Genomic DNA, 22,348 nt, shown 5'->3' with positions numbered 1-22,348 from the left:
TGAAGATGTAAGGGTTAGCTAGTAACAAGCCTGAGCTATTGGACAAGCATTTATTTTTAATATCAAGCCTCTGTGTGGTTACTTGGGAGCGGCTTGCTGGACAGAAACTTCTGCCTACACTCTCTCTGAAATTCTCTTTAATGCTAATGATTGGGTTGGCCCTTGCTACAGTCCTATATCTAATGATGCTTCTAAAGATCCACCCACCAGATTCCTCACGGGGGAGGCGGTTTCATCGGAGATCTGTTGGTGAGCTTGTATTCTATCTGGCCCATGCTACAAAGGACCACTACAAAAGGAAAGCCATGCAGTTTGTATGTTTAGCCAACTGAAACAGTAGGCAAAGATGAATTATGCTCTTGCAATCTCTATTGCGGCCCATCCTATTGCAAAGATCTGTATTTCCTCAGGAGTGAACTTGTCCCCTGGGTGCCTCCTGGCAAGGACTGGAAATATTTGCCATTTTTCTTTATCCTATGGTGAGAATACTGCTCACATATAATGGGAGCTGGAAAACAGAGTGCCATTAAATGTCCTGTAGTGAATAGAACCATACTCACCACAGGATTGGAACATGCAGACTGGAGTAATCATGCAAAAAATATCAACATTTTCTATCCTATCATTTCACATCTAAGCATTGTTCCAGGTTAATTAAAGTGCCCAAGAAAAGTATTAGTTTCCTAAATTTTATGTGTCTAGTTTTGTTTTCATTTTTTTAAAAGCATGTCTTGATTTTTATTTATGTATTTGTTTCTTTATTTACGTATTTTACATCCTGAGCATAGCTTCCCCTCCCTCCTTTCCTCTCACTCCCTCTCCTTCCCTCTGTCTCCCCAGTCCCTCCTTCCTCCATATTTGCTCAGAAAGGGGCAAGCCTCCCGTGGGGCTTGGCAAAGCATGGCTTATCAAGCTGACATAAGGCTAAGCAACTCTCCCTGCATTCAGGCTGGGCAAGGCAACCCAGCATGACGAATACATCCCCAAGATCCAATCAAAGCACCAAGGACAGCTCTTGTCCCGATTGCAATAGTCCCGCATATAGACCAAGCTACTCAACTATCACATATATTCAGAGGGCCTAGGATGGTGCCATGCAGGCTCCCTGGTTGTTGGTTCATACTCTGTGAGTTCCTATGAGCCAGGCCAGTGGTTTCTGTGGGTTTTCCTTCAGTGTCCCTGAACCCCCTACTTCCTACAATCCCTATTCCCTCTTCTAGCAGGACTCCTCAAGCTGCCTCCATCAGTCACTGGATAAAGACTCTTCAATGACAACCCGGGTAGTCACCAATCTGATCACAGAGGATAGCCAGGAGGCTGAGCTGGGGCCATCCTTATGGACTCATGGACGTTTCCCTTGCATCAGGCTTCTACCCGACTTAGTAGAGCTTCCTTTCCAATCATCTCTCTCAGCACTGTCACCCTGCACCCCCGCCCAACCCTATCCTTCAAGTATTATTTTCAAATATTTATTTCAAAAACAATGTTTTTCCATTCTCTGTTGTAACTGTTGTTTCACATTATCCTTTTCTTATTTCTGTGTTTTCACTATAACCTCTAAGTTAGCAAAGTACCTCGTTGACTGCCTTTCAAAGGAAGAATAAATGTGTTCTCTATGTGTAAAAAAAAAATTCCAAAAACTGAGAATAAAATCTACAAAACATCAAGTGCTCTGGGAGTTGGTCCATAAGGGTTCAAATATCTGCAAGTGTGTGTCATACAGAGCTCTTTTTGAATTTCCTTTGATTTCAGTTTGAGATTTTAGAGTCGCAGCAGCACCGTTGATACCCAGACTTTGAACAGGAAAGACTGTTGCCTTTGTCTTAGTCTACTTTCTGTAAAAAAAAAATACCTGAGGGCAGAGAACCTACACAAAATAGAAGTTTCCTTGGGTCACTGTTCTGGGGTTGGGGAGTCCAGAGTGCTGAGCCAGCATTGATACCACCCTTCTCACATATCATGGCATGGCAGAGGGTATGGATAGGGACATAGAATAAGCACTGCTTATTACCCCATGGATCTCATCCTCTTCTTAAAAGGTCATCCTGTATCATCATTTGGGGCCATGAATTCAACACCTTACCTAATCCATGTCATCTCCCAGAGATCCTACCCCTTAAACACCATCAGTGGGGTCATTTGATGATGAAGTTTTCAAATGTGTTTCGAAAGGAACTTCCAAAGGGTGTCAGCCACTGAAACCACCGTAAAGGACACACCACACACTATGGCTTTCCCCACATTTCCTGAGCAGGACAGTGGGCAGACAAGGACCAGACTTCTCAGCTTTAGAATACACAGTCCAGAGTCAGGTGAAGCACTTAAGAATATTAACCGAGTGACTGATTTATTTGTGTATATTAGTCATCTGAAACTGACATGAAATATTTTTTACAGGGGAGTTTTTGTCAAAGAATCTTCCCATTCTCTTTGAGCTTATTTTCTTTTGTTTTGCTCTTAATAGAGAATAAATGAGAAAGTGCAGCAGAGGACATACGTGTGCATGGGATGGCACATACGTGGAGGTCAGAGGATGAGTTTCTGGCAGAGTCTTTCCTCTTATTTCACTATTGTACAGTAAATCCCAGCAGTACCTGACCCAGTCTCACTGTTGGAGCACTGGGATGATGGAGGTGTGCCACAATCGTCTTTTTAGATGGCTCCTGCAGATTGAACTCAGGTTGCCAGGCTTATATGTCCAGTATGTTTATCTTCTGAGCCATCCCCCTGCCCCCACTCTTTAAACATGTTATAAAATTAAGTAACTCAATGGCAGTATAGAGAGAGTGATTCATTTTACATTCAGGTTACTGCATGTTTTCTGTGAAACAGACTATAAAAATCCAAAAGAGATTGCGTAATATGTGAGGTCTACACGAGTTCACAGGTACTGAGGTGCTTGGAAAGTGAGAAGTCATACAGTCGACTGAGTGACTTGTGAACACAGTAACCTAGTGAATTAGTTACTTCTCTCATGGCTGTGACCAAATATCCATTAAGATGAAACTTGAGGTAGGAAGGATTGATTTCTACTTAGAGTTCTAAGGGACACAGCCATGGTAAGGAAGAGGTGGCAGGAAGGAGAGGCAGCCAGGCTTACTACAGTTACAGCCAGCAAGCAGAACGTGACATATGCTGACCCTCAGCTAACTTTTTTCCTTCTATGCAGCCTAGGACCTTAACCCAAGGAATGGTGCTGCCCACGTTAAAGGTGGGTCTTCATACTACAAGTAAACTTATCTATATATTCCCTCATAGACATGCCCAAGGGCTTTCTCTTCAGTGCTTGTAGTGTTTATAGTTGACAGTAGCAACCATCATACCTAGAGTAGAGACACTTTCAACCAGGAAACATTCACAGTAAGGAAAAGACAGTTTAAAGTTTGATAAATTAGTCTTGAAGTGAAATTTTCTTAGAACATGAGGTGTTGTTCAGTCCACCCAAGAGAAAGAAATAATAGACTCATGTATGCAAGTAGATTAATTAGTCTTCCCCTTTCCTCACCTGACCTACTCACAGGTATCCAGTGACAAGGCATGAGCCAAGTACCTTCCACAAAAACATAAGTAAGTTACATAGGCACAAAAAACATACTGTAAGCAAAATATATCCTACAAGCAGAGTATGTTTCAAACACCATGTGTGTCTTAAATGCATAAGAGAAATGAAAGAAAGAAAGAAAGAAAGAAAGAAAGAGAGAGAGAGAGAGAGAGAGAGAGAGAGGGAGGGAGGGAGGGAGGGAGGGAGGGAGGGAGGGAGGAAGGAAGGAAGGAAGAAAGGAAGAAAGCCAGGGAGGAAGGGAGGAAGGGAGGAAGGGAGGAATGGGGGAGAGAGAAGTGGAGGAGCAGAGTAGGAGGAGGACAGTGAGGACAAAAGCAAGGGTGGAGGAGGCATGGAGGGAGGAGAGAATCTGGGGAGGGTGAGCAGCTTTTGTTAACTAACTTTTGCAAATCCCATGGAAGCATCTAGCAGAGATTGACTGGGGAATATCCTATTATTCACTTGTTCGTGAACTAGAACATGCCTTCGGCAGAACATATCTTCACACAAGCAAACGATGAAACATCCCCTGTTCCTCACGGTGCCTGTGTGTAGAGAGCATCCACTAGCAGTAGGCTTCACACGGTGCATCAGCAAGCATACAGGTCACTTGCTGTCTGCTAGAAGAGCTCACCACTTTGTCATCCTCCTGATGACTGTGGGTCTTGCTTTTCTGATGTTGAAGCTGAGAAGAGAGTTTCATCCCTGCTTTAACTTATTCAGAAGGTGAACAGAAAACGCAGATGACACACGGCTTTCTTTTTCTTTTCTTTTTTTGTTTTTTTGTTTGTTCATTTGTTCCATTTTGTTTCAGAAATAAACACCATATTTAGTTCTTTCATTTGGGAAAGCAAAATGGACATCAATGGATCATGATCAAACATCTACCTAAGTTCCTTCAACTGTGACTCCATAGAGAGCAGAGAGCGTGATGGAGGGTCACAAGTGGTGGCTGAACTCAACTTCCTCACACATGTGCACCATTGGTCAATGCAGAGCTTCGCACAGGATCTCTCTGTGGTATGCATATTCAGCTCTGCCCATGCACATTCCTTCTTTCGATGTTGGTTGTCTCCTGATGTAGCCAGCATGAGCCCTGCAAATGCTTGCACATTTGTAAGAGGTTTAGGGGCTCTTACCAGTGTCTGGGATCCACTTGTTAATTGTTTACTAAAATAGGAGGGAGATAATTTAAGAATTGTGCAGCTAAGAAGTACATCTCACTAAGAAGTGAGAGTAGGGTCCAGAGCCGGCTTCAGAGTAAGATGGCGATGGGCACAGTGTGAGCGATGCACAGGAATATAGGCTTCCCTGAGACTGGATGTGCAGTAGAGTGCGAGTAGCATGGTTATGGTGCTCTACGTAGGAGCTGTTGATGAGACCCAAACATGTGGAGATCGCAGAGCCTGGAATGCTGGCTGACACCCTGCTACTATTATCCCCCTGTCCATATGGCCTGCCTAGCAGTTTCCCATCTCAAAGAAAGAGAAAGAAAATGAGTTACTTAATGCTGCCTTCCTCAAGATACTGATGATTAAAAGTTTTCAGGCTCTGCATGCCACCTCTCTGGCTAAGGGTAACAGTGAGAGAAACTAAGTACCTCCTTTGAGAGTGGGACATCTAAGGTGCCGCTGAATTCATACTTGGAGCAATTTGGCAGTGATTAAAGAAGAATGGATCAAGGTAAGAGTGTTAGATCCAAGAGATAGGATTATATGTCACACACGTTCACAAATATTTGTAATAAAATAATTCTCAAAGTACCTCATGGTTTAGCTTGTGGCCTGCCATTTCTCTGTTTATAATACCCATTAGTGATTTGGTAGCTGCACCCCCAACTTTATCATTTGGGAATATTTAAACAAGACAAATGCAGCACTAATGTAGCCCCACAATCGCCATTTTTTTAATAAAAATAAACTTCGGAACTGTGATTGCATCTGCAAAGTTTGACAGTGATGGATAGAACCAGGCCACCAAGAACTAGAAAGGTTAATATAATGAGCTTCTTTTTAGTAATTCCTTTTATAAGTATCAGTCTAAGATATTCTAGAAAGTAAAAAAAACCTTGATACCAGCTTTAGAAACAGATAACACTTGCCTTGTCTAAGGTCTACTTTCTTCTGTAAGAAAAAAATACCTGAGGGCGAGAACCTACAACAGAAATAGAGTTTTGCTTGGGTCACTGTTCTGGGGTTGGGGAGTCCAGAATGCTGAGCCAGCATTGATACCACCCTTCTCACATATCATGGCATGGCAGAGGGTATGGATAGGGACATAGAATAAGCACTGCTTAGTACCCCATGGATCTCTTCCTCTTCTTAAAAGGTCATCCTGTATCATCATTTGGGGCCATGAATTCAACACCTTACCTAATCCATGTCATCTCCCAGAGATCCTACCCCTTAAACACCATCAGTGGGGTCATTTGATGATGAAGTTTTCAAATGTGTTTCGAAAGGAACTTCCAAAGGGTGTCAGCCACTGAAACCACCGTAAAGGACACACCACACACTATGGCTTTCCCCACATTTCCTGAGCAGGACAGGGGCAGACAAGGACCAGACTTCTCAGCTTTAGAATACACAGTCCAGAGTCAGGTGAAGCACTTAAGAATATTAACCGAGTGACTGATTTATTTGTGTATATTAGTCATCTGAAACTGACATGAAATATTTTTTACAGGGGAGTTTTTGTCAAAGAATCTTCCCATTCTCTTTGAGCTTGTTTTCTTTTGTTTTGCTCTTAATAGAGAATAAATGAGAAAGTGCAGCAGAGGACATACGTGTGCATGGGATGGCACATACGTGGAGGTCAGAGGATGAGGCTTTGACAGAGTCTTTCCTCTTATTTCACTATTGTACAGTAAATCCCAGCAGTACCTGACCCCAGTCTCACTGTTGGAGCACTGGGATGATGGAGGCATGCCACAATCGTCTTTTTAGATGGCTCCTGCAGATTGAACTCAGGTTGCCAGGCTTATATGTCCAGTATGTTTATCTTCTGAGCCATCCCCTGCCCCCACTCTTTAAACATGTTATAAAATTAAGTAACTCAATGGCAGTATAGAGAGAGTGATTCATTTTACAATCAGGTACCGCATGTTTTCTGTGAAACAGACTATAAAAATCCAAAAGAGATTGCGTAATATGTGAGGTCTACACGAGTTCACAGGTACTGAGGTGCTTGGAAAGTGAGAAGTCATACAGTCGACTGAGTGACTTGTGAACACAGTAACCTAGTGAATTAGTTACTTCTCTCATGGCTGTGACCAAATATCCATTAAGATGAAACTTGAGGTAGGAAGGATTGATTTCTACTTAGAGTTCTAAGGGACACAGCCATGGTAAGGAAGAGGTGGCAGGAAGGAGAGGCAGCCAGGCTTACTACAGTTACAGCCAGCAAGCAGAACGTGACATATTGCTGACCCTCAGCTAACTTTTTTCCTTCTATGCAGCCTAGGACCTTAACCCAAGGAATGGTGCTGCCCACGTTAAAGGTGGGTCTTCATACTACAAGTAAACTTTTCTATATATTCCCTCATAGACATGCCCAAGGCTTTCTCTCAGTGCTTGTAGTGTTTATAGTTGACAGTAGCAACCATCACACCTAGAGTAGAGACACTTTCAACCAGGAAACATTCACAGTAAGGAAAAGACAGTTTAAAGTTTGATAAATTAGTCTTGAAGTGAAATTTTCTTAGAACATGAGGTGTTGTTCAGTCCACCAAGAGAAAGAAATAATAGACTCATGTATGCAAGTAGATTAATTAGTCTTCCCCTTTCCTCACCTGACCTACTCACAGGTATCCAGTGACAAGGCATGAGCCAAGTACCTTCCACAAAAACATAAGTAAGTTACACAGGCACAAAAAACACACTGTAAGCAAAATATATCCTACAAGCAGAGTATGTCTCAAACACAATGTGTGTCTTAAATGCATAAGAGAAATGAAAGAAGAAAGAAAGATAGAAAGAAAGAGAGAGAGAGAGAGAGAGAGAGAGAGGAGGGAGGGAGGAGGGAGGGAGGAGGGAGGGAGGAAGGAAGGAAGGAAGAAAGGAAGAAAGCCAGGGAGGAAGGAGGAAGGGAGGAAGGGGGGAGAAAGAAGTGGAGGAGCAGAGTAGGAGGAGGACAAAAGCAAGGGTGGAGGAGGCATGGAGGGAGGGAGAGAATCTGGGGAGGGTGAGCAGCTTTTGTTAACTAACTTTTGCAAATCCCATGGAAGCATCTAGCAGAGATTGACTGGGGAATATCCTATTATTCACTTGTTCGTGAACTAGAACATGCCTTCGGCAGAACATATCTTCACACAAGCAAACGATGAAACATCCCCTGTTCCTCACGGTGCCTGTGTGTAGAGAGCATCCACTAGCAGCAGGCTTCACACGGTGCATCAGCAAGCATACAGGTCACTTGCTGTCTGCTAGAAGAGCTCACCACTTTGTCATCCTCCTGATGACTGTGGGTCTTGCTTTTCTGATGTTGAAGCTGAGAAGAGAGTTTCATCCCTGCTTTAACTTATTCAGAAGGTGAACAGAAAACGCAGATGACACACGGCTTTCTTTTTCTTTTCTTTTTTTGTTTTTTGTTTGTTCATTTGTTCCATTTTGTTTCAGAAATAAACACCATATTTAGTTCTTTCATTTGGGAAAGCAAAATGGACATCAATGGATCATGATCAAACATCTACCTAAGTTCCTTCAACTGTGACTCCATAGAGAGCAGAGAGCGTGATGGAGGGTCACAAGTGGTGGGCTGAACTCAACTTCCTCACACATGTGCACCATTGGTCAATGCAGAGCTTCGCACAGGATCTCTCTGTGGGTATGCATATTCAGCTCTGCCCATGCACATTCCTTCTTTCGATGTTGGTTGTCTCCTGATGTAGCCAGCCATGAGCCCTGCAAATGCTTGCACATTTGTAAGAGGTTTAGGGGCTCTTACCAGTGTCTGGGATCCACTTGTTAATTGTTTTACTAAAATAGGAGGGAGATGATTTAAGAATTGTGCAGCTAAGAAGTACATCTCACTAAGAAGTGAGAGTAGGGTCCAGAGCCGGCTCAGAGTAAGATGGCGAGTGGGCACAGTGTGAGCGATGCACAGGAATATAGGCTTCCCTGAGACTGGATGTGCAGTAGAGTGCGAGTAGCATGGTTATGGTGCTCTACGTAGGAGCTGTTGATGAGACCCAAAACATGTGGAGATCGCAGAGCCTAGAATGCTGGCTGACACCCTGCTACTATTATCCCCCTGTCCATATGGCCTGCCTAGCAGTTTCCCATCTCAAAGAAAGAGAAGAAAATGAGTTACTTAATGCTCCTTCCTCAAGATACTGATGATTAAAAGTTTTCAGGCTCTGCATGCCACCTCTCTGGCTAAGGGTAAACAGTGAGAGAAACTAAGTCACCTCCTTTGAGAGTGGGACATCTAAGGTGCCGCTGAATTCATACTTGGAGCACTTTGGCAGTGATTAAAGAAGAATGGATCAAGGTCAAGAGTGTTAGATCCAAGAGATAGGATTATATGTCACACACGTTTCACAAATATTTGTATAAAATAATTCTCAAAGTACCTCATGGGTTTAGCTTGTGGCCTGCCATTTCTCTGTTATATAATACCCATTAGAGTGATTTGGTAGCTGCACCCCCAACTTTATCATTTGGGGAATATTTAAACAAGAACAAATGCCAGCACTAATGTAGCCCCCACAATCGCCATTTTTTAATTAAAATAAACTTCGGAACTGTGATTGCATCTGCAAAGTTTGACAGTGATGGATAGAACCAGGCCCACCACAGAACTTAGAAAAGGTTAATATAATAATGGACAAAGTTCTGTCAAGGTTTTAGGTACACCTTCCCCTTTTTATAACGTATACACTCTAAAATACTTCTAGAACAGTAAAAATTAAAACCCTTGGAGTAAAGGTAAGAAACATAGACTAATCACTCTATCTACGATTTTGGAAAGTGTCAAATAAATATAGCATAATTTAGCATAGATCTTAGTAAAAGGGAATTGCTGGTAAAAAAAAAAAGTAGAAATTGCTTATAAGCTGAAGGTTTTATTTATTTCTTCTGTTTTATGAGTAAAGGGATTTACATGATTGTTCCATCAAAAGTAACTAGTCTTAGGGCTGGGGAAGTGGCTCAATTAGTTGGGAAAGTGCTTGCCAGGTAAGCACGAGAAAACTTGGGTCTGAGCCCCAGGACCCACATCATAAAGCTAAGCATGTAGTATTCACCTGCAAGCACAACACTGGCAGTTACAGAGACCCTGCACTCTTGGGAAATACAGCCAACCTGACCGGTGAGATCCAGGTCAGTGAGAGACACTGTATCAGCAAACAAGGTGGATCACTCCTAAGGAAGGGAGTTCAGGATTGTCCCCTCTCTTCTATATGGATGGGTGCACACCCACATGAACACATGCCTGCATGTGTGCCCACACATGCACAGACACTCCTGTTAAACGACATTTGTCTATTTCAGAATTCAGGAATCACGTTGTAGCAGCATGACATGAACCTCCCTCGGCTGGTGTCTAGGAGACAGACGGCTGAGGTGCAAGCTCATACCCCCAGTGACTGGCTTCATCCAAGAGCAGTTGTTTTAAATTTTCTGCTAGATTTTAAATTCCTGTAATTTTGCTGTTTCTGCTCACACACTTCGGCCTTTGGGTAAGATGACAAGAAAACTAAAGGCATCCGGTTTTCTTTCTGAAAATAAAATAAAACTGCATGCAGACCCTCCTGTAGCAGCTTGAGGCCCTTCAAGGGGCCTTGGGGTTGGACTGGGATTGTAGCTTGGTGGTAGAGAGCTTAACAGCACACACGAGGCCTCTGACTGATAAAAGAAGCATAGCTGAGGCCGGAATCATCTCCCTGTTCCTTCCTGCTTGCCCTCTCTGGGTTGTTTGGTTGTCAGTCTGAGCCAGGACAACGTTAACACAGGAAAGTGTTCCTCAGCAGGTGATGGGGCTCTTGGATGCAAGGCTTGGGATCTGGAGTGTCAGCCACCTTGGGTCTGCTCAGAGTGTGCACCCACCACTTCTGCAGGAGCTCCGGTGTGCGCATGCTCACGTGTGCTGCCCTTGGATTCAGGGCCCAGGTTATGAGTGAGTGGTCGGGAAGTGGGGCTAACTTCCCAGGTCTCTTGGGTCACAAGTGAGGGGTTGAAATCATAGCATCTACCAGCTGCTGCTGGCCTCACACTGCATGCACACGCTCGTAACAGCAGTACATTAATCACAGATACCAAATCCTGCTCTTGTACCTTCAGCACAGATTAACAAGGAGGGGTTTAGAAAATACCTTTGTTTTAGGGAGACAAAATTGTGTTTTAAAATGAATGTATTTTGCTGTAATGAGGCCCCCAGAAGTTATTTTAGATTTTACCATCTCACCTGAGATGCTATCAAAGAATATCTCCCCAGTTCAGCCAGTCACAGGATGCACAAGTTCCCACTGCAGAATTCACAAGAGTGTGCAAAGGAGAGGCTCAAAGCAGTGCCAAGTTCAGCATCTAATGACCTGGATTCAAACTAGAGCCCAAACGAGCAATGATTGATTGTTTATTCTTGGTTTTATCCAATTACACCTAATATGATTTTCCATGAAGATAAAGGAAAATTCATTTCTCATTACTATACTCAACACATTTGGCAATCACTGAGTGGCTCATAGAAAAGAAAACCCCAGCAGAGAGGCAATTTGCATAGGCGGTAATTCTCCAGGCACCAGAGAACACTGTGAGATTAACTGTTTGTGGCAACCTCCGTGCCAGCTTTAATTAAAAAGAAAACTAAGTTTTCATAGTCTTCAGAAGTATAGTTACTGTCTGAGTTTGATAAATAAGATGCATTGGACAATGATTTGGGCCAAAAAGCTTTGCTGTGTTATTTTCCCAAGGCAGTAAGCTTAAAATGCTATACTGGCCCAACCAAGGTCTACTAACCATGTTCTCCTTGAGCCCGGCCAAGTCTCATTCCTCGGGATGACAACATGGAAGAACAGGGCAGGAGTTAGCAGTGTGTCTATGCTAGAAAAAATCTAGTACACAAACTCTGAGCTCAAAACAAAGATGGCTGTCTCATTTTATTTAACTGGCCCAAGCAAAATCATCACCAAAGTTTTCTGGTTCAACTAACAACCTATTCTCCTATTGGCTGACATCTAAGATCAGGAGGTCACTGTGGTCCAATTCTGAAGGAAGTCTCTTTCTAGAATGCTTTAATCTACCTTCCCACTGTATACAACATGGCAGAGAACTTAGCTAGCCTCCCTGCCCTTTACATACAGATTTACCTGATTAGGGTGCCATGCTGATGGCTTATTTATCCATGATGACCTGCTCCAGTCTCTGTCTCTGGGTGAAGTACTACTGGATGTTAATGTATAACATATGGATTTGGGGAGCACAACTTAGTTCACAGAACAGAGACAACATACTGTGCACGTTTGTGCCCCAAACCAACAGATGCTTGGTTTGCCCAGTGAGAAGGCAATCAGCTTCCCTATGGTAACCGAGTCATTGACTCCAGTGTAAGATTCGAAGCAGTTATATAAAAGCTTCTGTCTCCTGTCACAGGGTGTGAATCACACATCCCTAACTCCTCACTTGTCTGTAAGATTAACACGTGTTTCAAATTAACATGGTATTAGAAATATCAGAGCATCATTTAAAAATATCGCTGTACATAATCAATGCTAAAGTAGTCCAGTTAATCAAGCAAGCCACACTTTGGAAAGAGTTCAGATAAACACATAAATGAAACTCCCATTTTGACAATCTGGATGAGAAATATGACAAAAACGAAGTACTGAATGCACACAGTAAATATGTGAAAAAGAAGGAAAAGGGCCAGGGAGGGGGCAGTGGTGGTGCACGTCTTTAATCCCAGCACTCAGAAGGCAGAGCCAGGCGCATCTCTGTGAGTTCAAGGGCAACCTGTTCTACAGAAAAGGCACCAAAACTAAAACTACACAGAGCAACCTTATCTTGAAACACCAAAAAAAAAAATAACAATAAAATTAAATTTTAAAAAATTTTAACAAAAGAAGATGGAGGAGGAGAAAAATAAGTATGGTCACATACTTATTAAAATAAGAAAGGTCACATCAGTGTGCCTGTCTGCACTAGACTCTGGCACTATGGATATGCAGAATGTCACCAGTGGGAGCTGGCTAAAGAGTCCACGGTATCTGTGTTGTTTATTCCAAGCTCACATGAATCTACAACTCTCTCAATACAATAGAGTACACACCCCTATACTTCTCCTTGACCGAACAGCTCTATAGTCACAGAAAGGACTGTCCATCTGGGGCAGCATAGTTGTGGCTGGTCACATCTTTATTTTTACATTATTCTTTACTTTTCTGTGCAGCTTGATTTTCTTAATGTTGGGCTTTTTTTTTTTTTCAAAGGTGAAATCAGCCAATATTCAAGTAAAGTCAAGCAGAATGGATTTATGCCACAGGAAAGGTGTGAGAATGTGCTTGTGAAGACACCGTGTAAAGGGAGAGACACTGTGAGGGGCAGGAGTTCTGCACCCAGCTGGGTCCTCAGAGAGAGGTACAGTCTCTGCAGTCAGGATCCTCAGAGCTCCCCAAACTGAGATGACAAAGCCGTGTTTTCGCAGTCAACGAAGCAATAGAGAAAAGTGTGCAGTTGGCCGACATCTGTGCTGAACTGCAGGTTGCTGCAGAAGCCCCTGAAAGGCAGAGTATGGACTAACTCTTAGGAGTCTGAGGGTGAAGAGTAGGACAGAATGAATGCCTGTGGCAAGTGAGCATGGCTGGAGAGGTCTGCAGAGCAGAGCAGCCTATCTCCCCACTCTGGGGGTCGCCTTCCTCACTCGGAAGGGAAGAGCAGTGGTCCTGTGAGGACCTTGAGTTGGGGGCCTTGATCCAACAGGAAAGGCTGTCTAACCTCCTTGGTGCTCAGAAGTCATCAGTGGTTCACAGAAGACGCCGATGGTGCCTTGGGCACAGAGTCCTTGGTTCCAAGGAAGCCGAGAGTAAATTTACGGTACTATGAGACTTTCCAGCATGGTGGCTGATACCTGGGGAAAACTATTTAAGGATGAAGGACTTATCTGTGCTCATGGTTTTGGGGGTTTCAGACCATCATAGCCAGGCATGATAGGGAAAAACATCTGTCATCACGACAGCCAAGGAACAGAGGGAGGAGACACAGGCCTGCCTTCCAGGATGACTTCTTGAGTATTTTACTCAAGAATCCAGGAAAGGCTCACCTCCCGAGGAGCAACTTCCTATGTAGGAATGGCTACACCCACAGTATAGGGAGATGGTCAGCTGAGCAATCCAAGCAATATAAGGGCACAACCTAGGCAAAAGAGGGCCGCTTTGATGTGCTGTCTCCTGGTTGGTTCTGACACTTGTGAGCCTGCCCTTTCTCCCCAGAGTCTAGGGACCACCAGTCCCCACAGACAGCAGGAGCCAAGTTTATAACCCCATGTCAATGTCACCCAAGTGACAAAGAGGAGTTCACTGCTCAGGTTTCCTTCATTTGAGGACATGGTCTCAGTGTTTAAGGTCCTTGCTTGTTTATGAACGGAGAGCACCGGCTTACACTGTCGTCTGCTAAATTACTTCCTCTTACTTCTTCAGCTGAGTGAATGCTCCATAGACAGACATCATCCTTCAGCTTCCCCTCAGAACCTGAGTCTTGGAGATGGCACACTACTGTAGTCAGAGGCAGCTGGAGGTGGTATCAGCCTTCAAAGAGAGCGGGAGAACTCTTTTTCAAGTGGGGTTTTCTATTGATCTGGAAGAGAACGTTTGTACCCACGGAATGTGCTGTGTCTGTTACAAGATTAAGAAAAGCCTCTGAGAACTGAGCACCCATGAGGACTGACCCTTCTCTCATAACCATGAAGAAAACGACTACAGAAACTGCCAGCTTCCTTCAGACTTCACAGTTTCTCCCCACTCCACTCTTTGTGCCGTAGGACACTTCATGCAAGATGAGAAAAATGCTAAGTGAAGGGGAATTTCTCACTGGAGATCAGGGGAACAACCAAAGTCCAATGGGCACCCTGACTGGGAGAAGCTCTGCCCATGGCTGTGTTCTAGGGTGGCCAGTGGTAGCTTTCGGAGGCTAGTGTCTGATACAGGGTGGACAGAGACCCATAGGTTTAGAGGAGGATGTTGAGACAGGGCATCTGGAGCTGAGTGGTTCACAGTGACACTCAGACCTCACATGCAGCAGGATCTTGGGCCAGGAAAGCATCCATGTCCTGCACCCCTTCTCCAAAGATCTAATACCTATGGATACAACACAGGTACCACGAGCAGAAGGGGTCCTCCAGGTCGTAGGCTATAGCTGCTCCCAGACCTTCTCCCTGCAGAGCTGGGAGACTCTGGTTCTCTCTGAATCTACTTTACAGTGTCTTCTTTACCTGTAGCTCACATGTCTGTGGCTTTCATGCCCAGCTTTGCTCCCTCCTGTCTAGGCTCAGGTGACAAGAGCCTCAGAAGAAACTTGGGCACTTCCTTGGACTCCAAGAATAACCTAGTCTTTATAGGTATGAGTGTCCTTCCTGAGAGGAAGGGGAAGGGGTGTCCTTCTGTCACACAACATATCCCTAGGACACTTTCAGTCTCCAAAAGCCAATACTCTCTATCACTGATATAGATAGGAATTAACCAAGAAAGCTCATTAAAACTTGAGATGTCAACCCTACTCCCCCAGGTTCCTGATTCAGCAGTGTTGGGTATAGCTGGGAAGCTATCCACCAGCACCCACCGCCTGTCCAAGGCACTGCACATCAGGTATACAGAAAATACAACTGCAGTTGTACAAGAGGCTGAGGCATCAGCATGCCTGACTCTGCATGGCTGGAGTGGACCACAGAGCATCTAAGGAGGATTTTAACAATTTAGTTATTTAAAGCCACACTGGAACATAACTATTTTGCCAAAGGGATTGTTGTATTTAATTTTATAGAAAAACTTCAAAGATATTTACTGTGACAATAAAAGGCAGCCGTCCATTTAAGCAGCACCCACATATCAATATTTACAACTCATATGAATTCCTAGTCCTCTTTGAGACTCTGAAGATAAATCTATCCTGATCTGTAAAGAAGACTGTGTCTTTGCTAGAAGAGATAAAGCCTGGCATGTATGGATGAGAAATTCCAAATATTGGGAAGTAATAAATGGATTGAGGGGGACATGAACTGGAAAATAACTCTAGCACATATACCTACACACACACACACACACACACACACACACACACACACACACAACACACACACCAGTACAGTAGCACTGGGGTAAAAACATTTAGGGTCCTAAGAAGCTTTCAGATCTCAGTCATTCAATACAGATCACATGCCCGCTGCTTGTACTGTGCATAAGTAGGTGGACACTGAGGCCACTGAGGCAGGAAATCTCTAAAGAGGAAGATGACTGAACTAGACACTGCTGTGCATGGTTGTAAGCCCTTGTCCTCTCTGGTGACTTCCATCCCAAGCGTGTGGGGAACACCTCTCTCTATTGTTTGGGCTTGGTGAGGTGTCCTGATTTCCGCTGGAAGGCAGGATGCCACTTCTTCTCCTGGATCAGCTCTTTCCATGCAGTGGTCTTAACTGCTTCCTGTCTACGGCCAAGTCCAGAATGAACCCCTTCGCTGTTTTCACCGACCTGGACTCACAGAACATGAGAACCCAGGGTCAGGCAGCCAAACTCTCTGCGGCTCCTTCTTTGTCTTTCTTTTCCTCTGTGGTTGTTTCCTCCCTGTTTCCATTCCAAGGGTTGCCACAGCTCTTGTTTCTCCTGTCCCAGGTATGGACATCACCTGTTGGCCTTTCATCATCCATGCATTCCACGTCCCTCCTTCTGACTGAGTAGGACCGTGGTTATAGAGACCAGGTGAGCTAATGGTGAGATGGCTTTTCAAGGGCATTGAAGCCTCACCTGCACAGGGAAATGAGACTCCTTTCCTTCTGTGTGGTTTGTAGCGCAGTGTTCTGAGCATGCTCAGTTGTTGAGGACTGAAGACTGCCGTGGTGTTAGGTGGTGAATCTCCTATGTTCACATCATAAAAGGTGGTGAATGTTTAAGGTGACAGATGGACAGGTGGGCTGGCTTGACTTGATCTTCCCACATTGTACCTAGGAACCTCATAACACTAACCCTTACTCTCCCATAAGTAAGTACGGTTTTCACATGTCAACTGCAAATCAAAATCAAGGCTGGGGATATAGCTTAGTAGTAGAGAGAGCACTTGTCTAGCTCATGAAGGATATATCCTTCCTCTCTCTGCTTCTAAGTTGTCATGACGTGATCAGCTTTGGAGCAATGGAGGGCCAGATGACACCGGTCAACTTGATTTGGACTTCACTGTTTCTGCTCTTCATGTATTGGTTACTTCTTTCTCAGTTGTTCATTCATGGGGTCCCATAGACTCATCCAAATGATGCATACATTAATGGATAAAGCTGTTCACAAAAACCACAGGTTCTTAAATGAGAATACCAGTACCAAAGATAAGCTACCCCTTTCATCACTGCTTGGTCAAGAAAACCTCTGTATCTCCCATAACAACATAGGCAATTGCCACAGCCATGAATACTCACATTTTATAGAGTGTGAATATAGTATATATAGTACAGTATATAGATATATATAGTATAGTATAGAATAGAATTACATATTAATAGAATATATAGTATACAATAGAATTACATTTAAGACCTAATACTGAAGGCACCACATGCTTTAGTCATAAGACATAAAAATCCTGCTATATAGTCCTTGTAGTGCCTGGGAGAGGTGCTATGAAAGCTGTTGGGAGAGAATTATCATCAGAAGATGTGATTTAACTATGGGTATCGCTATGCTACCAACTGAACAGGTGATAAATACAACCTTGGCAAGTCGGTAATGGGGCTGTCCAACTACTCTGCTGGTATTTGAAGCCTGCTTCATAGGGAAGAGTCCTCTTCTGGTGCTTTAAACCTGGTCAAAATCTCATGGATGGGCAAGTAACAGACCATAGTGAAACTACTGCTGTTGTTATACTAAATGGGCAGAATGTGCCCCCATTTAGTATATGTCTATAGATCGGTGAACTTTAGCTTTGGTTAGAGAAACTCTGCTTTCCAGTGGGCAGCAGTAGCTGTAGAGACTTGTAACTGGTCAAAATGTTGAAATGAAAGGACTGTTAAATCAGTGAAGATGTGGTACAAAGAACATGGGAGCCACAGGAACACTGGAGTGAATGGGCGCTGTCTTCAGAGCATGACATCGCTGTGGCATCCTTGGTCCCCAGCAGTTGAGGTTATCAGCATAAGATCTGTACAAGATTGAGCCTGTCCACATCCTGTCATGGGACCTATAGGCAGATGATGGCACCAGTGAGGAGGGACTCATAGGTCAATTTCTTCTCTGAGTGATATACACACTTATGCCCACCGGGGAGGAAGAGGCGTCGTCTTCCATGTCGTAGCCCATGCTCCTGCACATAATCCCTTCCCTATGTTCCTGTGAGCAACACTAATGAATCCCACTGAGTGATCAAAATTAAATGAGGAAAGACAGACAGAAAGAAAGAGAGGCAAACAGACATAGAAGTAGAAAGACTAGCTGGGAAGAAAAAGGGGATTGGGACCAGTCAGAATGGAAGGGGAACAGAAGAGGGTGTGAATGGGGGTGGATATGGTAAAATACATTATAATGTAGGAAAATACCACAAGGAAAACTATTGCTATGCATTAACTATCATATGCTAACACGAATTTGAATTAGCAGGCACACACACATCTTGGGGTACCATGTGATGGCTTATGTATACATTGTGTTATGTTCAAATCAAAGCGGTAGACTTCTTATCACTTACAATTTCAATAAAGCTGAAAAAGTAAACTAAAGGTATGACCTAGAAGTATCAGACCTGGCAATGAACCCAAGAGAGAGAATCTAAGCACAATACAGAGATATTGCAGATGCATTTATATGGGACTCCACCCACAAGAGTCAAAATGATAGACATTAATGGACAAATAAACATTGTGGAATATATAGTATGATGCAGTTTTATTCAGCTGTAAAAGAAAAAACAAAATTGCAAATTTTCAGGAAAATGGGATGAGGTGGAGGTCACTGTTTTATGTGATTCAGAAAGACAAATGCCTTGTTTTCTCTCTTGTGTGAACCTATAATGTGTGTGAGTGTGAGAAGAAGTGTATATGTATATGTGTGTGAGTGTGTGTGTGAGTGAGTATGTGTGTGAATGTGAGTATGAAAGCAAATGTGTGTGAATGTCTCTGTGTGTGAGAATATTTTGAGTGTGTGGATATGTGAGTATGAATGTGTATGAATGTGATTGTGTGTATGTGTGTATGTGAGTGAGTGAATGTGGATATGTGTAAGTGTCTGTGCATATGAAAGTATGTATGTGTGTGTATGTGAGTGTTAGAGTGTGTGAATGAGTATGTGTGTGAATGTGAGTATGAATGTGTGTATGTGTTTGAGTGTGAATGTGAGTGTGGATATGTGTGAATGTCTCTGTGTGAGAGTATGTGTGAGTTAGTGTGTGGGTAAGTGTGTGAATGTGTGTGAGCCTCTGTGAATGTGTGTGTGAACTGTGAGTGTGTGTGTAATGTGTGTATGTGTGTGTGTGTGGTGTGTGTGTGAATGTGTGTGTGTGTGTGTGTGGTGTGTGTGTGTGTGTGTGTGTGTGTGTGTGTGTGTGTGTGTGATAAGAAACTAGAAGAGGACCTGTTTAGGATGAGGATGGAGACTAAGGATGGGAGGGGGAGAGGGGACAGGAGAAGACAGTGGGTGCACTCAGAACACACAATATAACTCTGAATCGCATCACTTTGTACAATGAAGATATGCCTATAAACATTTAGAAAACAAAACAGAAACAACCTTAAAAACACAGAAGTGGACAGGGTGAGGCACTGGAACACGTTAACTGAAATGTCAGAACCTTCACTGGCCACTTAAAAGGATGGAGTTGGTTTGAACTGTGTGTGAGTAGGTGATGAGGATGGGGAGGGAGAGGCATGGTACAGGAGACAGGGCAAGGGGTCTGCTGGGAGAACGCACCCTGGAAGCCAGCCCTGTCTAGGTCTGCATTCGCCGACAGTGTGCTGGAGGGCTTCCTGGGGATGCCGGTGTGTACTGCCATGTTTTTTTTTTTCTTTTAATTTTGTTATTTCTGCAAAAGAGCTGAATTCAGGCCATAGTGACATGCTCTAGCAATGAAAAGAATCAGAATTATAGGAAAAATATTTATATCTTTCTTTTCCTCGTTTTTTTCTATTAGGAACTAAATAAGTAATCATAGCTGTATTAGAGCGTTCCCATCTCATAGATTCTAGACTCACTTGAATTCATTTGCCGCCCCTGGCTTAGTGTTATTTGGGCAGGTTAAATATTTGAGTTTAAATGGAGCAAACCCAGTATTCTATGTGGGTACTGCTCAATATACTTGGCATGATTTACATCCCATGGCTTCTGTATCCGGAGGCTGCACCACCCTATTCAGGGTGAGTCTCTTCACCCGATAAGTAAAATCGGCTTTGACCTTATCTGGAATAGGATGAAGCAGTGTGATGTAAGCCCCAGGGCTCCTCCCTTGCTGGGTCTCTGCCTTAGTTTGACTTTTTTTCTGGAGCATCTGATTAGGAAGAGTCACTAGACTCATGGAGAGCTGAGGATTGATGATGAGGGAGTGGAAGCCTTCAGAACAGTGATGGGTAGGTGGGTGGCAGTTCCAGCTGGCTGTCATTGTTTCTCACTGTTGCTGACCATCTAACCTTTCTCAGCCCAGACTATTGTTCTCCCAGCAGATATGAACGTCATAAATGCTTAGTTATTGAACAAGCACTTGAAGCCTATTTTCTCTGGGTATAATGATGAGAAAAAATTAAATCTGCCCCTAAGGAATTCAGAACTGAAAATTGAGAGAGAAGATATGGACAATCCCTGCTTAGGAAAGGACCTGATAGAATCCAAGATCAGCTCAATAAAGGCCTGGAGACTGGGTGAGGAGGTGGCTTCACCACCCAAGTAAGTTGGGGAGAGGGAACAGGACAGTGGGAGACGAGATGAAGTGTGTATGGCAGCTGACCCACAGATAGGGATGGTCTCAAGGGAGGCTCTGGACCAGAACAGAGCACTGGAGATAGATCTGGTGGAAGGAACCTGAGCTAAGTCCATAGCCATCTCTCCAAAACTAAATCATTTAGTTCAGAGACAGCTCAGCAAGTGGAGTCAGGCCATTCTAGGAGTCTGCAAAGGCCTGGCACCTTAGGACCATGAGAAAACATGGTAGTGAATATGGCAGAGCTTGGAGGGAGATGAGCATGGATCACAGTGTATAAATAAAGCTCTCATCACAGCACAAAGATGAGTGTCAAGGGAGAGAGACTGTCGTCATGTATACAGTTAGGCAGAGTGGCCTGTTCTTCCCAGGATATGTCACAGAGTGCTTCTTGCATTACACATGAGCATACAGAGCAAGCAACAGACAGGTGCCCTGGAATAGGAGGAGGCCAAACAGGAGTTCTCCAGGGGTGTCTTTAAACTTCCATTATAGACAATGGGGCCATATAGGCTCAACTGTTCTGTCTGGCAGTTTAGCATAGGTTGGAGCATGTAGCCTTGGAATGGTAGCAAGCTTGTGGTACTCATCATGATGTTTTCTTCACTGCAGACAGTCTGGATTCCATCATTACCGAACAATGCTCAGGGCATCTCTGTTGCTACTGCCGGCCCTGTAATCTCTGCCTCTCTCCATGACTGGATTTCTCCATATTTTTTTACTTAGTTTTAAAAATGGCTTCTACAGCAAAGGATCTGCGAAACAATGTGGTGCCTACTTAGTAACATGTTCTCCGAAATACAGAGAACCAGCCCCAATTTGTGTGCTGTCAGAGTAAACAGCAATCTCTTTTTCATTACAGATTTCTCCAAGGTGTAACTACACTCCCTCTCATTTGCCACAGGGCCCATAAGTCAGTAAGAGTACAACCTGAGAGTTCACGCCAGGAGAACCCTCAGCACACTCTGAGAACCAGAGTGACAAGGCCAATGTTCCCTCTACAAGAGCAGGAAAAATCCCTTGTTCATCCCAGAGGGTAATCTCCTCCAAAGAATAAAAACGTATGCAGCCAACCCAGTGGAAGTTGGAGAAACCTTATCCAAGATTGTCTTATTAGCATGAATTGCTATTGTGTTGAAATTGAGTAGATTGGTGAGATAATTGAAGTTAACTCCAAGGCTTAAAAATTTAGTTACTGTGTTGGTGAAATATTTCTGGGTGATTTTCACAAATCACACACACACACACACACAACACACACACACACACACACACACACTCGTGGGCACAGCTTGGAGAAAGATGTCAGAATAGTGACCTGACTATGATTCATGGATAGAGAGAGGAAAGAGAAAATACCCAAAGCTGAGGGCAGTGCTTTAGGGCAAAGGTGACAGAGCCACTGTTGACAAGGTCCCAGAGGAAGAAGTACAAATAAGTCCCTTTGGAGACATGGGTGACCTGACATAGTGTGTAAGCTACTTTCTGAGCTGTGACCTAACACCATGACCAAGGCAACTTACAGAAGTAATAGCTTGTTTAGATTTATAATTTTAGGAGGAAAATCCATAATGGAGGAAAGACAGGCAGCAGGCTGCAGGAAGATGAGAGGTGACATCTTCCACCACATGTGGAAAGTAGAGATAGTGAACAGGAAATAGGGTAAGGCTATAAATTCTTAAAGCCCGCCCCCAATGACATACTTCCTCCAGCAGGGTTC

Source organism: Peromyscus leucopus, chromosome 19, assembly GCF_004664715.2.
Source record: "Peromyscus leucopus breed LL Stock chromosome 19, UCI_PerLeu_2.1, whole genome shotgun sequence".
NCBI classification, from domain to species: Eukaryota; Metazoa; Chordata; class Mammalia; order Rodentia; family Cricetidae; genus Peromyscus; species Peromyscus leucopus.
This window is presented reverse-complemented; position numbering follows the sequence as displayed.